The sequence below is a fragment of the Linepithema humile genome, chromosome 7 (assembly GCF_040581485.1).
Source record: "Linepithema humile isolate Giens D197 chromosome 7, Lhum_UNIL_v1.0, whole genome shotgun sequence".
NCBI classification, from domain to species: domain Eukaryota; kingdom Metazoa; phylum Arthropoda; class Insecta; order Hymenoptera; family Formicidae; genus Linepithema; species Linepithema humile.
In genome coordinates, this window is record NC_090134.1 from 21,212,972 (window position 1) to 21,226,156 (window position 13,185).

Consider the following 13,185-nt stretch of genomic DNA (forward strand, 5'->3'; position numbering starts at 1 on the left):
GCGGATGGAGAATTTTGGTGGAAGTTATAATACGACCCACTCCATTCGGGAATATGCGAATAGCAGAATGAGTGTCTCTTATGAAAATACGAATCCTTGTTTAAACGTGAGCCGCCTGTACCGCCAGTTTAATTAAGTCTTGTTGCACCGTTACAAAAATACGATTTATATGGCAAATTCAGTCTCCACATGTTCCATGTTAAAGCTTTTGAAAATTCGCCGTGTTATGTTCTGATATTAACGAGGGAAGAATTTCATTCAACGAGATTGTTCGTTTCCTTTATGCTTGGAAAATTTAATATTTATTTTATTAAACTAAAAATTTAATATGAACTCTGAAAACTTCTCTCTTGATTATTTAATAGATCTCGCAAGATTACGCACATTTTTCCAGACTAATTCTACTGTCAAATGTTACTGCAGGGCTTATTGTTCTCGGAGAATTAATCTTAAAATATCCAATACGTATGTCTCTTCGTTTTCCTTCGGTTTATGCTTATGACATGTGCCGGATAAAGATTTTCCCTCCGGAAGGCTAACGTCACATGTAAAATGTAAAATTTCTGATTGTGTTTTCGAGAACTTTCCTTAAAAAAAGTTCTTTTATATCGTTCACTCCGAACGAGCTGGGCTCTGCAAAATCATCTCTCCGAAATGAGGATCGAGGTCTTCCGTACCAGTTACTTTTATAGAATCGGCCACACTCTTCCTCTCTTTATTAAAATCATTTCTACCATATGCACCTATAGCAATTTCGGGCTGACGATATCATAGAAGAAATCCGATGTTAAGCCATCCGCGAATATCGCTACTCGAAAGTTTGTCAAAAGCGTGCTGCCAGGTGTGCTTTGAAGTCGTCCATCGGGTAATTATCGTTTTAATTAATTAGCAGGATCATTCAACTTTCTATATTATTAATTAGGGAAACTACATTAATATCCTCATATAAGTAATGTAAATACTGTATAATTTAGTTACATATACTTCAATATTACATTAAATACAAATAAATTGCTATACAAATAAAGAGCGACAGATTGAGTAAATTATCAGATATCTTTAATAATCTTTAACGAAGCGTGTCAGCGTGCGACACAATTACTCGATGCCAGCGCATTATTGGAAATTATTGTTGTTAATCCGTGTAAAATATCCGTGTGTAATAAACATTCCGGGAGTTTATTTCTTCGTTGAAATTTTCTCAATTTCCACGAGGTCACTCGCTAGGTATTATCGGTTATCAGCCGGGCGTAATGCAAAGACGTGATATACGCTAAGTGCCGGCGTCGTCGATCGCATAAATAGTGTATACCGGAAACGCCGATCGGCATCATCGAACCGCACAAACCGTTAAAAGAGCCGGTCGTATAAAGATATCGCGGAAAACGTCGATACTCTCTTTTCGAAGGAACTTCGCCGCCAAAGTAACGAGAGTATAACGGCGGTAATTCTTTCATGCGAAAAAAAGAAAACGTCTGCAATCGGGTAGAAGCAGACTATTCCGAATTGCGACTAGTTTATATTCAAGAGTCCCGTTAATTCGTCGCTGCTGTTGACGACGACGGGGGCTTCGGATTATCCAGTGCACTGCGCTGCCGCGCTCTCTCTCTCTCTCTCTCTCTCTCTCTCTCTCTCTCTCTCTCTCTCTCTCTCTCTCTCTCTCTCTCTCTCTTTGCTGTGGCATAAAGTTGGCAATCCGTGCGCGGCGTAAACTAAATGCATAAGTAAATCCTATACTTTGCTCCGTCGTTCGCGCTGAGCGGATAGACGAGCGGTGGATCCAGCAAAGAAGAAGAAAAAGAGAGACACGTGTGTGGCAGATATGTGCGTATTGCATTGTGAAACATCTCAATAAGCGAATATGCGTTTAATACGTCGTGAAGCAAAGAAAATGAGCATTAATTTCGTAATATATTTTCATAATAATCTCCTACCGTAATCCGCGATAAAATTCCTGTTTGTGCGATTTGAGAGCGGCAGGACTGACGTCTGGTTATGCGCCTCGTAAAACGTCACAGGGTTCTGGGTATGTTCATATAGGTACAAAGACGTGTGCGAGCGAGCTCGGCCTCTGCCAGATTTATAATTCTGCCATTTCAACGATAGCTACTTTCCAACGATCGCCCACGCCGTCTTTTATGCGCTTGGAAGCGTTCCCAGACGGCGGAGCGTTACGAGATGATCTCGTAGGAAAATGCGAATCGCGAAGGAAGAGGAGAGAAGGGAGCCGAGCGTGGGAGACATGAAATACGACGGCGGAAAATCAGGAGGCACTTCGCGACGCTCCTTAAGTCTCTTTTCAGATTAACACCGATGATGTTAAAGTGGCTTTAATCGCTGCTAAGTGCGTACTTTATTTAGCCTGGTTGTTTCATGGAGTTGCGAGAATAAAATGAGGGGAAAAGCGAGAAGGAATCGCGCGTTACCGGCAAAATTTCTTTACCGCTTCACTGCTAGACGGTTGACGCAACGATTCTCGAGTGCAGTTTAACATGTGAGACATACATTAATACACAAACAAATGTGTAATTTCGTACAAAAATTAGCTTCTCGAATTGATCATGGAACAAATGCAACAATATTTTGAGGCTGAAAATTCGTTTGTGTTACAGTATCGCTGGGATTGATATTAACGCGCGGTATGATATGCGAACGATATTAAACGCTATTAATAATAACCGTACAACGGTTATGAAATATGACTGTAATGCTTTGATTAGCGTTAAACCGACGCGGCGAGGAGATCGGCCGCTATCGCATCGCGATTAAATTTGACCCCGGCGCGTAATTTTGAGCGCGTTTCGAAATTTCTGCACAATTAGCCTTTTTCGCGAGTGTAATTTATGTATGAACAAAACCGCGCTCTTTTCCGCACAACAAACGTCGTCCCACCTTATTTAGCATGCTTTTGTTGCGGCGCGTTTCACAATTTCGTCTAAAGGACCGCAAAATGGTCTGCGTTTTTAATTAAACGCCTATTTAATGAAACCATTTAATTAACGTCTTATAAATGTCCGCCGCTACCTCACAATCACGTTGATGTTCTTTGCTCTGTCTTCTCAGTGCTTCAAATGGTTGTTAACCGTTTGTTAATGACAGCAATAATATCTTTTTTTTTTTTTCAATTTTATCATTATTCTGTGAAAAAGATAGATTTTTGTTTAAAGCTAATGAAGGGATGAAGAAATTTTGATCTCTCAAATGAGCCAACATCACGCGACGAAGTTCATGTGTTAAAGGCAAGTACGATGATCGCATTACGAGATTCATTACAAGGAAACTGTACCATCTGATTTCCTTTTTGACTTTCTCTCACGCTCCACGATGATTCTGGAAGAAGATAATTAAGCAGAACAGGCTTAACCATGAATAATAAAGCTCGGCCCGGTCGAGAGCCGGGCGGTTCTCCTCGATATCTCGAAAAAAATCGGGTCAGATAGCATTACCTCCGTACAAGCATATTCACGCACGTGCGTTTATCGTCGGACGATTAATCGATCGAGATTGCGAGCGAGGGCCCATTTTCTTTTCTCACGATGCCTGCGACCTCGCAGGTCCCGCTGTTAAAAAGAATCGAATAACGTGCTTCGTCGCACGTGTGTCCCGAGCATTACGAGCATTGATCCCATGCCGAGCCCGTGATTCGATTACGTTATACACCCGTGTAATGGCGACAGAATGTCTGCGTTCGCGAAATAATGCCACGGTTCTTGATAAATACGGCCGAATGGCATTGAACTGAACGGACGATAAATCCACTTTTGCAATTTATTGCGTGTTTGCTGCAAGTTATTCGGCACGAAACATTTAACAAATCGGATAAACGTTGTGTTGCAATGCGATTACAACGACACCCCGATATCGGCGCTACTTGTCATCCAATTACGGTAGAAAGTTTTACAACATTCTGTATTTAATAATCAGATTGAAAATATCACAGCCGGCCACTTGGTGTCGTTTTAGTCTAATCGGCGAGTATTTTGGCTGTCATCCAGAAAACCGAGACTCGGGTTTGGTTAGCGCAGCGAAACGTACGATGAATAATCGCAGGAATTTAATTACGTTGGCCATCGCTCGCGCGCGCGAGCGACGTTGCACATAAATCTCGAGCGCGACGAAGACCAGGTGATTCGCTTAATTGAGACTGTGCGAGCGTTCGCCATCGACGCCATGTCGATCTCCTTTGCGTTCTCGTTTTTCCTGGCTGCAGTCCGGATTCTTCTGTTCCTTCTATCATCAAACAGTTGACGGTAGTCGTTCGCTTAATCTCGGGCTGAGCTACGGATCCCGTATCTCGCTGTAATCGAGTTTCAAGGGAGCGAGCGCATTTTCGAGTCGCGACTTTCCATCCTTGAAGTTCTGATAAGCGCTGCTCGCGACTCGCCGGCGCGTCTTCGACACTTGACCTGCGGAATTAAGGACGACGAATGCCTGGCTTCATTGATTACCGTTAACCCCGCCGGTGGAACACATCGCCGAGGCGAAATCTCTCGCCGCGTCCCGTTATGCGATTGATAATGCTCGTCGACGCGCGCAAGTCGATTTATTATGCGCCGTCTATACACGATGTAAATCACACTATGGCGCCGCGCCGTGACGAAAATATCTCGCCGTTTTGCACGATAATCTCTGTACGTTCGTATGATTTATCTCACGCGCGCGCACGGTAATCCATCGCGATCAAATTGTCGGGAGTAAATCCGGCCGAGACAAGTTCGTAGCGCCGCGTATTATTGCGCGGAACCCTTCGGAAGATGAGAGCGCGCTGCAGTAGTTGTGTCTTGTCGTCTACGAGGGAATATTGCTTTCATCCGAAGATAGATCTGCCGGCATTAAATCCGTGAAATTTCACAAGATTGAAAAAAATCAACGTTCTACTTATCTCAGCGTTTCTCATTATTGCGATATCATAATTTGTAAATTGGGAATTGTTTCCAAAGCTCGGCGAGAAATTCGCTCCGTTAAAGTTCGAGAGCTGAGCAATTTATTAGAGAGACGATTAATTAACAAAACTAATTACATTAAAATTTGATATACTAAAGATGAAACGCTGCGTGTACACATCGTAATAAGTGGATGGTGGCGAGAGGATACCATCGAAATTACACCTACGATAGTAGCGCATAACGATCCTGGTTTGAGGCACGAAGGAGCCGCGCGGCGAGCGTATAAAGCAACACACGGCACAAAGGACGGCGCCAACACATGCACGCCGTCCACCATCGCGTCTCGGCCGACGACGACAACGACGACGACGACGGTGATCCTGGATGGTTAGCGGTGCCCATAGACCGACCATATTATGCCCCCGCGCGCACGGTCAACCATCAAGGAGGAGGCCGGCTAATTCCATTACACCCTTTGATGTTTACTGCACCCGAGGGTCGGCCGTCGGTCGCCTTTCTCCACCCTTGCCTCATTTCTCCCTGGACGCGCTGCGCTTTCGCGCGCGCGAGGGTGGTCGCGTGCATACCGTATCGCTCAGCCGCGGGGAATTCAGATCGTGCGGCCTTTCGCGTAATACGCGTCTCGGCCTCTCCTCCTCCCCCCCCCCCTCCTCCCCCCCGCGTTCTCTCGCGCCTCGAGTCACGAAAACTCGCGTTATCCCGCACGCCGATTCGCGTGTCACGAGCCGACAGGGAGGCGCAGTTTAACTCGCGGTTACTGCTACTTCTCGAGACCGCGCGTGTCTTCTCGCGAACGAGATATACGCCAAGTGCTTACCGTTCGTGCCAAGAAGTTCTCCAGGCGTCTTTCGACGGGCAGTTTCGATAAATTTCATGCCGTAATGGTTATTTCATTTTCTATGCTTTACCTTCCGCGAAGGGAAAATAAGCTCTAATTTTTTTGTCAGAAAGTAATAAAATTTTTTCTTCCACTTTGATTGCAAAGATCCGTGAATGTTGCAATGATGACGTCAGAAACGAATTATTGTATTTTATATCATATATTTTACGTAATCTCGCCTGTTAAATACGCGTGTGCTCACACACACACACACACATTTCTGCAAATTAAGCGAAGCCCACTATCGGTGAGACGCGATGGAAGTTAGCGGTAGCGAGCCGGTAGCGTGTCCGGATTCATTTAAAGGTCAATAACCACACGAAATGCACTCAGTTCAAACAGGTGAGTTGTTTGATTCCCGAACGACCTTTAGTCTACAGCGATGAGCGTCGATATACCGCGCGCGCTCGATGCCTCGCGTGCAGTCAACAGCGGCGTGCACGCGACGTTGCAGTTGCTCTTCTGCTATTTCGCTCGCCTCTGCCTTTTTCGAGGGATAGGCTATTCTTAACGAACCAGGTCGGCTATCCCGCGGGATGAATTTATAGAACCAATATAGATCGTTTGTTAATTATGGATGGCGGGAGAATAGGTGATTGGAAACGCTCGGTAATCGATCGAAAGGGACGCGAAGCCGGGTAACACGCTACTCGACGATTGGAGGGCCACTTAGCTGAAATGGGGACTGGGGGAAAAACAGGATTAACGGAAGGATATATATCGTTGTGCTCGTAGCGTTACGAACGGAAACAACGGGGCGAAGTTTCTAGCTGCGGATTGAGCGTAAGCGCGGCTTCATTGTGCCGCTAATGGAAGGTACGCAGATGTAGCTTTTTATTATTGAAGACGAAAGTTTGCAGCTGTGGGATGTATTTCTATTACATATGCGCCATCGTAATGCCATCGTAATTGAATAAAAACATCTCGTGTGTATGAAAAAATTATTAGGCTTGATGAATTAGACTTAACGCGCTAATGTAATCATTCGATAGTCCGCCAAGTACATTGTACAATTGCGAGCTGATTATTCAGCTGATTATTTGTCAGTAAGGACGCAGAGTTTACACCTTGCAGTATATTTTAACTGCATTAACAGCCACGTGGCCGCATTTACGCGAATCGAAAACACCTGAGCCGCGTTTACGTGGGCGTGTTCAGCCGCCATAGTGGAAACACTTATGCACGCTTGGTTCATTAGCGGCGGGCGAAACTGCAGCCGTATAATCCCCGCGAGTTCTGCAATTGTTTCCCGGCTAATTGCCTTATCGAGCCGCCGACCCGCACCGAATCGCTTCACTCGGCGTCGTCGCGTTATAACGCGCCGTAAAAGTCCGCCGAGTAATCGGAGCGCTCGTTCGCGAAAGACGACAGAAATACAGCTCGCTTTTTCTTCGTCACGGCGGCCGGCGTGTAGCGTTTAACGAGCGGCGATGAGTCTGAAGAGAGCGATTTACGTAACCTTTCGGTCGTGAGTGCATGAAAGAAATATCGCGACACGGCGTTAACACGCGATGCCCTTAATCGCGGACGCTTTTAGCATACGATCAACCTGTGAGTCGCCAACTGGAATTCTAGCGAATTTTTCGCCATGTCGGAATGCATTAAAAAGAAGCGAGTGATTCCGATTCTATAAGCCTTCGCGAATGACAGGACTGAAGATTTTTGATAGATAACAATTCGACAAAGGAGAATAAATAATCTTTCTGTTAGCACATTTGTGAAAATATTTCGAGCGATGCAAGTGTCGCGGCCACCTGTCGCGCGTGATCCAATCGTTTAATCCGACGAGCGCGCCAGATGATTCGTCGGCTCGCATAATCGAGAGCGAAGTTTATTCGCGTGCGGGATCACGCGTGAACGCCACGAGCGAGAATACCATCCGGAAAACTGGAGTCCAGCCACCGCGCATTCGCAACCGCAACAACTACCATCGCGGATGATTCACGCGATTGCGATGTGAACGCAATTCCGCATTATTGCTCATCTACTCGCGCAATAATATCGAGCACACTTCGCGCGTGTATGCTCAAACAGCACTACGTCCTTCGAGCGTATACAGGATGGAAGAAAGTCCCCGTGTTCTATAATTTTTTTCTTTGCAAAAAAGTGACTGTATGTTTTTATTGGATGAAAATAAATTGGAAGTAGTATTATTGTTTTTTTTTTTTGCGGGGACGTAGAAAACCCGTGATGAATATATACGTGACAAAAAGTGTTTTCTTCGACATCTCTCATCAGCTCACGGAAATTTAGAGGTATTTCGCATCCCATACAGCGCAATATATCGCGCGGGCGGGCCGCGTGGATAAAAATGCGCGGGTGTATATATATTCCCGGAGTGTTTTCCATTTTTTACAGCTTACTATAAATGCCGCACGGTCCTCGCATTCCTTGCGGTGTATCTGTCTTTTAGTACTTAATCGTCTGGTAATAACGGCTTTAAAGGATCGTTACGCGGAACGTTGGCCACGCACTTTTTATTCGGCGGCAGCTCCGCGTCTGCGTTATTTGCCTTTGCGCTCCGTTGCCTTGATTGCGCGGTGGTGCGAAATTGCCGGCTTTGGAAGCACCGTGGAACGCGAGGAGTGTTGATACTATATCACTCATTTAATGTAACCGAGATTTGTCTTCTCAAAATTAATATGATGAGCGTACATATTTCACGTATTTTTCTTCCTTTTTTTTTTTATTACTGAAACGTTAGTTATTACTTCACTCAGAGCTCGCTAAGGATTTGACCGCAATGTAAAGCGTATTTCTTCTTAATTCCGTCTTAAATTGTCTTCCCATTCACAGATGGAGTCTGGCACTTGCCTGGTCGTGCGAATAAATAACACCGGAGACCGAACTTTTTTCCACTCTTGCATCGTTCGTCACAAATATGATGTAGTGCGTTGTGTAAACCTGCAGCATGCAGAAAATCGTAACAAGCCTTCGAATAGACGTACGGAGTCAGTGAATAGATGAACTTTTTTTCGCACGTCCAAAAAAAAAAAAAAAAATAGACAAACAAAACTTTCCAAACATTGAAAAACGGATAGAAAAATAAAACTTCTCTTTAAAAGGTAAAATATTTTTTCGAACGTTAAAAAATAAACAAGGGCATTTAAATCAATAGATAAAACGGTTACGACTGTGTTTAACTTGCTTTGAATCTCGCAAATCTCTTCAAGCACTTGAAATGTTTAATCGCACCGTTAGCTTTGAAGCGCTCCGAGGTGAAAGTCCCGTACAAATATATGAGAGAAGTACAAAACCGATTGCGATTAAACTTGATTTAATTCGAAATTCGTTTGTTTTATATGCAATTTACTTTTTTTCTGCTTTTTAAGACACAATCTTTTTCTCTCCGTGGACGCTGTAGTTGCACAATATGTATAATCGTGTGCGCGGGCTAAACGATTTCGAGAAAGTAATCGCCGGCTAGAAGAAAGTAATAAATGAAAGCGGGATAGATCGGAAAACGCGGTGAGCGCGAAGAGACGCCGAGGCATCACGTACCGGTCATCAATATCGTTTTTTGTCAGCGGGCCAATTAGTCGGAAGTAACGACATCAGTCGCGGCGGAACAGCTAAACGCGTCGAGATTCTTCGATTCTCGTCTTATTCCGCTCGCCGCGGGAAACTCTCTCTCCAGTCTTTTCTCAAGCATCCGCCGCGAAACGCGCACGTTTCACTCGTTCCGAATGACGTCGCTTTCATCCGGTCGGAATTGCGACAACTTTGCGCCGATGAATGAACTTCTCTCCAAGTACGAAGTTAGATGGACGAGATCTCCCGTGTAAGCCCGGCTGCAATTCAATTAGCGATTGCGCGATTCTATCCTTAGCGACGGTGTTATTATTTAAATCGCGTAATCCCGCGTGAATTCTCACTAAATCGTCGCCGTAACGTCGATTCACCGCTGTAATTTCATCTTCCTCGTAAGAGACTGTTAATCTCACAAGATATCGAAGGCGGAGCTTACGTTATTGATCTTAATAATTATATCAGATATAAATGCGCTCTGTTGCGAGATGTCGCACATTATCATTATGTTAAAAACGGATCGACGGTCCCGAAGGATACACAAATGGCCCCTAAGCCACTATTAATAGCTTCGCTGGAACGATTAACGTCGATTGAATTTCGTCAGCGTAAAGCTGCGAGGGCGCGATTAAGCTCCGCTCGAGACGAGCCTAGTTAAGGCAACCGTATTATCGATTCATAAGAGGAATTGCATAATAGCAAACGTTCCGAAGGGAAGCCGCCTCGGTAGCGGCCGCCTTGCATAATCATCGGAACTTCCGCTTACGATAAGCCTCGCGGCATCCGGTCGGGATTGCAATTCGGCTGAAGCAATTTGTCGCGATAAATCGCGTCCGAGGTACGATGTTATGCATTTTACGTGGAAAAATGAAGGTCCGCGTTCGCGAGAACACGCCTCAATGATCTGGCCATTTTTCGCACATTGAACGTTGGGCGTAAGAAGAGAATCGCCGATAAATCTCGATAATACTAGAAATTTTTTACCGGTCTCTCTCTCTCTCTGTCCAGCTCGGTGCCAGATTTATAATGCAAGCGCGAAACTTCGCGTCACGCTTTTCGCTAGGGACACGCTGTTAATATTGTGTCGCTCGACACACGTCAAGTAACGTTAAAATTAGGCGATTTTGTAATGTAAATGTTTGCGCGAATTCACGCGGATTCGTTGAAATATCGGGCAACGTATTTTCCACGTTGTAAAGTTGCAAGAGATTGTGTAATTGCACTGCACGCACACGATACATGCAAGAAGTAACGATTTGTCAGAGAATGAAATATTTTCCCGAACAAAATTAACTAAGAATGCTGCGTATTGCTATTTGCACATAAATACTCTTTGAAATTATGTTTTAAATTTATTCTATTAATTATTAAACTCTTTTCCTCTCATAATTTCCGTTATTAGAGGTTATTTTTGTAAAACACAATAACAAGTTTCCTGATAAAATATTCGAAGCGCTGTTTCGTTTCCGACGTGAAATATTCGGCAATATCCGCTTGTAAAATACGTGTACGTTACACCAGACTCGTCCAATCGTTAAATCGGAAATGAGTTTCTTAATCCCGACGTGGCGAGTCTAACGGTGAAGCTTTACTATTTGCCTTTTTCCCTTGAAGGTAATACGGATTTTATTACGCGCGTGATCTCAGCCGCTGGGCGATTAGCGCCTTAATTTCATGTCTTCAAAATAAAAGACTGCGCAAATCCGATTTTATCTTTGACGTCTCACAAAATGGCCGTACTAAAATGCATTAAAGATACGTTTCAACAAATGCTTCAAATTATTGATTTATTTTAGCTGTCATAAAAATGTTAATTACACACTTTATTTTTCATCTCTCGACTTGCAAAATACACATTAACACTCATTCTAAATGCAGAAAATGTAAGAAGATAAACTTTCTGCTTTTTAAAATTATCAGAAGAATCTGTCGAAAATCACAACAGTCTCCGTGTTTTAATTTTCTAAACTGTTGAAACTGCCTCTCGCGAACTGGATCTATTTATCCGGTACAAAGGTCATTTTGCGTTTCACTATTCTCGCTCTGTTTTATTAAGGATGATAAATTCCGGAAGGCGTCCCGTTACGGCGTTTCCGCGCCTTATTCCATTGGGACGCCCGAAACGAGACCGGTGGAGAAAAGCCGGACGAAATTTATTCGTTGCGCGCACACGGCGGGGCGCACGTCCACGTGGAACGACGGCTGCACACCTCGTTCTACGCGTGTTCGCAAAACCAGCGAGGCCCTCGGAGTCACTTCGCTCTCGTGGAAAATCCACGATCCCGATCCAACATCGGACGCTGTATCGTTTCGGGTTGGTCGTGCAACTGATTCGTATGAATTTGGATGGCACCCAGTGCTGAATAAATCCGGAAAGCGGACGGTATCGGGACACAAGATATACGGGACATCCCGTGGAACTTGCAAACGTGCAGCGGAATTTTATTTTGTCAAAAATTCTCTTTGCCAAAATGCTGCAAAAATTTATTCGCGGTATTTTGTGATTTTTTTTCAAACCTTTGATATTAAATATTTTACGTGTTGCATGTAAATCAGATTTCTATTTAGATTGGTAAATAAAGTAAGCGTTGCAACTTAATAAAGAAATGAAAATTATGTTTTGATATTGAAGCAAAATCGTATGCATGCAGTGCAAAAATAAGATTCCGTCGTGCATACGCGCGTATTTTTAGAGCGTTTCACGTATAGCCTGTTGTCAGCTTCGATTTCCGGAGATGTAGTGCATTCTGCATTCTCGCCGTCGTTCTTGCAGACCGACGGAATCAACAAAATCGTCGCAGTAAGAACTTCGATGGTTCGATGATAATGGCACCGTGATGCACGACCGATATCGTTTTTATTCGATGGCGAGTCTGCGAAGCGCATCGACGTTATTCACATACGAAGAAATAAAGCCACTCTTGAAGCTCTCGCAAAAACTATTTGAACAGAAAGCATGTCGTTATCCGAATTTCCGAAGACGAATTGACGGGGAAGAGTGATAGCTAAATCTCAAGCCCGACGTAAAGAACGAACGTGACGCGAGCATTATTCTTAATTATCTTCGAAATAAATAGTAAATGATTTAAATCAATAAGGTTAATTTTTAAGAAGAGAATTGACAGATGAGACGTTGTGTCTTTTTCTTCACATTTTGTCGAAATTATTCAAATTAATCTCGTTGTTATTTAAATTCAAATTTTATCCCAACTGAGCATCAATAAAAAAAAAGCATCTCTCGTCGTTTCACGGGAATCTGTCGTATGTTTCATCGCGCGACGGGCTGTCTGATTCGTGGGAATAAATCTCTTCCAGCAACTCCTGAAAATCCTACGGGGAAAATCCACGTGGTAAATCTAGCCTTCTCCTTTCGCAGATCCACAAGATTTTGCGGTTTTATCGCGTTTCTGTTAGAAGACTTTTTCCGAGTACAGGATTTTAGGGAAGGGGAGGGGGGGATTGTGTAAGAAACAAAATGCACATACACATTACAAGATTTAGGATTTACTCTAATTTAATTCGCCGGCAACTTTAACTGCTCTCGCCGCTCTCCATTGTTTTAACATGCTACAATTAATGTCAGCGCAGGCAATGCCTTCGAATAATAGTTCCGCATATTATACATCCTGTTTCCTTTCGTCTTCACCGTAACAGAATCTGTCTTGTCATTAACGATGTTTTCGATTGTTCGAGATGCATAATTGTTCGGAAGCATCGAGCGAGTTTCGCCAGTTAATGCCAGAGAGGGAGAGATTTCGCTACTGCGACATTCTGAATCAGCTCCCAGCAATTAATAGTTGTTCCGTGAGTAACGTCTTTTCTTCTATATCTCAACAAGACGTGTTAAGACGTTGTTGGCATTTATCGAGC

General features: G+C 43.9%; 1 protein-coding gene across 7 annotated transcripts in view; it reads left to right on the top strand.

Annotated features, from left to right (window-relative positions):
* Positions 1-13,185, top strand: part of kug (kugelei) — a 290,315-nt gene that overhangs the window by 223,719 nt on the left and 53,411 nt on the right. The gene's annotated exons all lie outside the window — the stretch shown is intronic.